This window comes from Coregonus lavaretus (assembly GCF_964263955.1).
Source record: "Coregonus lavaretus genome assembly, contig: HAP1_SCAFFOLD_3544, whole genome shotgun sequence".
Taxonomy (NCBI): domain Eukaryota; kingdom Metazoa; phylum Chordata; class Actinopteri; order Salmoniformes; family Salmonidae; genus Coregonus; species Coregonus lavaretus.
Genome location: NW_028160897.1, coordinates 42,544 through 46,618, shown reverse-complemented (window position 1 = coordinate 46,618; position 4,075 = coordinate 42,544).

Sequence of the window (4,075 nt, the reverse complement as noted above, 5' to 3'; positions counted from 1 at the left end):
AACTGGTGGAAAGGTCACAGCCTGTGTTTGACTCTAACACACACTTTTACTGCACTAAATGTCAAAGTACCACTTCTTGTAAACTTCCACTAAATGGTCTACCTTGCCATAAATATTGTAGCCTACCTGACTATTGTAAAGAACATACAGTTGAAGTCGGAAGTTTACATACACCTTAGCCAAATACATTTAAACTCTGTTTTTCACAATTCCTGACATTTAATCCTAGTAAAATGTCCCTGTTTTAGGTCAGTTAGGATCACCACTTTATTTTAAGAATGTGAAATGTCAGAATAATAGTACAGAGAATGATTTATTTCAGCATTTTTTTCTTTCATCACATTCCCAGTGGGTCAGAAGTTTACATACACTCAATTAGTATTTGGTAGCATTGCCTTTAAATTGTTTAACTTGGGTCAAACGTTTCGGGTAGCCTTCCACAAGCTTCCCACAATAAGTTGGGTGAATTTTGGCCCATTCCTCCTGAAAGAGCTGGTGTAACTAAGTCAGGTTTGTAGGCCTGCTTGCTCGCGCACACTTTTTCAGTTCTGCCCACACATTTTCTATAGGATTGAGGTCAGGGCTTTGTGATGGCCACTCCAATACCTTGACTTTGTTGTCCTTAAGCCATTTTGCCACAACTTTGGAAGTATGATTGGGGTCATTGTCCATTTGGAAGACCCATTTGCGACCAAGCTTTAACTTCCTGACTGATGTCTTGAGATGTTGCTTCAATATATCCACATAATTTTCCTTCCTCATGATGCCATCTATTTTGTGAAGTGCACCAGTCCCTCCTGCAGCAAAGCACCCCTATAGCATGATGCTGCCACCCCCCGTGCTTCACGGTTGGGATGGTGCTCTTCGGCTTGCAAGCAACCCCCCTTTTCCTCCAAACATAACAATGGTCATTATGGGCAAACAGTTCTATTTTTGTTTCATCAGACCAGAGGACATTTCTCCAAAAAGTACGATCTTTGTCCCCATGTGCAGTTGCAAACCATAGTCTGGATTTTTTATGGTGGTTTTGAAGCAGTGGCTTCTTCCTTGCTGAGCAGCCTTTCAGGTTATGTCGATATAGGACTCGTTTTACTGTGGATATAGATACTTTTGTACCTGTTTCCTCCAGCATCTTCACAAGGTCCTTTGCTGTTGTTCTGGGATTGATTTGCACTTTTCGCACCAAAGTACGTTAATCTCTAGGAGACAGAACGCGTCGCCTTCCTGAGCGGTATGACGGCTGCGTGATCCCATGGTGTTGATACTTGCGTACTATTGTTTGTACAGATGAACGTGGTACCTTCAGGCGTTTGGAAATTGCTCCCATGGATGAACCAGACTTGTGGAGGTCTACATTTTTTTTCTGAGGTCTTGGCTGATTTCTTTTGATTTTCCGATGATGTCAAGCAAAGAGGCACTGAGTTTGAAGGAAGGCCTTGAAATACATCCACAGGTACACCTCCAATTGACTCAAATGATGTCAATCAGAAGCTTCTAAAGTCAGGACATGATTTTCTGGAATTTTCTAAGCTGTTTAAAGACACAGTCAACTTAGTGTATGTAAACTTCTGACCCACTGGAATTGTGATACAGTGAATTATAAGTGAAATAATCTGTCTGTAAACAATTGTTGGCAAAATGACTTGTGTCATGCACAAAGTAGATGTCCTAACCGACTTGCCAAAACTATAGTTTGTTAACAAGAAATTTGTGGAGTGGTTGAAAAACGGACTTCAACTGTAGTATATTATCCCTGTCCATCTTTGATATGCCCGTGCAGAATATTGTGTTCAACAATATATCAATAGTTTTTTCTTTTTTTAAATATTAATGTTAATTTTTTTTAATATTAATAAAATAATGTATCAAAATTGTTATTGAAACAAAAATGCTACTCATATTACAGAGCAATCGGTAAAGCTTCATATGACCAATTTTAACTTTTTAGCGCCTATATATGAAATATTATGGAGACTTAAAGGAGGCCTGGGTAAGGCCAAAATTATTTCCCAATTATGCTTTTAGATATGAATGTCAACTATATGTCAACAATCATTCCTCTAAAGGACCATTCTACACATTACCAAAAGTATGTGGACACCTGCTTGTCGAACATCTCATTCCAAAATCATGGGCATTAATATGGAGTTGGTCTCCGCTTTGCTGCTAAAACAGCCTCCACTCTTCTGGGAAGGCTTTCCACTAGATGTTGGAACATTGCTGTGGGGACTTACTTCCATTCAGCCACAAGAGCATTAGTGAGGTCGGGCACTGATGTTAGGCGATGAGGCCTGGCTCGCAGTCTGCGTTCCAATTAATCCCAAAGGTGTTCGATGGGGTTGAGGTCAGGGCTCTGTGCAGGCCATTCAAGTTCTTCCACACCGATCTCAACAAATCATTTCTGTATGAACCTCGCTTTGTGCACGGGGGAATTGTCATGCTGAAACAGAAAAAGGCATTCCCCAAACTGTTGCCACAAAGTTGAAGCACAGAATCATCTAGAATGTCAATGTATACTGTAGCATTTAGATTTCCCTTCAGGGGCCTAGCCCGAACCATGAAAAACAGCCCCAGACCATTATTCCTCCTCCACCAAACTTTACAGTTGGCACTATGCATTCGGGCAGGTAGCGGTCTCCTGGCATCTGCCAAACCCAGATTTGTCCGTCGGACTGCCAGATGGTGAAGCATGTCTACTGCTCCAGAGTCCAATGGTGGCAAGCTTTACACCACTCCAGCCGACGCTTGGCGTTGCCCATGGTGATCTTAGGTTTGTCTGCGGCTGCTCGGCCATGGAAACCCATTTCATGAAGCTCCCAACGAACAGTTCTTGTGCTGATGTTGCTTCCAGAGGCAGTTTGGAACTCGGTAGTGAGTGTTGCAACCGAGAACAGATGATTTTTACGCGCTATGCGCTTCAGCGTTCCCGTTTTCTGAGCTTGTGTGGCCTACAACTTCACAGCTGAGCCATTGTTGCTCCTAGACGTTTCCACTTCACAATAACAGCACTTACAGTTGACCGGGGCAGCTCTAGTAGTCTCCCGAGTGGCGCAGTGGTCTAAGGCACTGCATCGCAGTGCTAGCTGTGCCACTAGAGATCCTGGTTCGAATCCAGGCTCTGTCGTAGCCGACCGCGACCGGGAGACCCATGGGGCGGCGCACAATTGGTCCAGGGTAGGGGAGGGAATGGCCGGCAGGGGATGTAGCTCAGTTGGTAGAGCATGGTGTTTGCAACGCCAGGGTTGTGGGTTCGATAAAGTAATGTATGTGCTAACTCTAAGTCGCTCTGGATAAGAGCGTCTGCTAAATGACGTAAATGTAGCAGGGCCGAAATTTGACGAACTGACTTGTTGGAAAGGTGGCATCCTATGACGGTGCCACGTTGAAAGTCAATGAGCTCTTCAGTAAGGCCATTCTACTGCCAATGTTTGTCTATGGAGATTGCATGGCTGTGTGCTCGATTTTATACACCTGTTAGCAACGGGTGTGGCTGAAATAGCCGAATCCACTAATTTGAAGGGAGTCCACATACTTTTGTAAATATAGTGTATTTATTAAATGTCGTGAAAATACCCCAAATCATGGTATTTTTTATCCTGGTTTCGTCAGCATCCATTTTAAAGCATCCATCTCTTGTCTGGTTCCTCCTCTTCTATCGCTCACATTAACTGACACTAAGGGGAAACTGGTCACAGGCTTCACCGACTTTAAAAGAAAATGACTTTTAGGGGAAAAAAACTCTACAATACTCAAAACAGATTAGTTACACAACATTAACAGATCGGTCTTGTAATATAACCCTTAGGTAATAGATAGTAGTGAGTAATTGTAATACACACTGTCATAGTATTTCAATAATTGGCCACAAGCTGTGAAATGTGTTGGAATGGAGCAGGTATGGCTGGTAAATCTACAAGTTTAGATTACAATCGCAAAGACTGTTCCCGTTTTCTGAGCTTGTGTGGCCTACAACTTCACAGCTGAGCCATTGTTGCTCCTAGACGTTTCCACTTCACAATAACAGCACTTACAGTTGACCGGGGCAGCTCTAGCAGGGCCGAAATTTGACGAACTG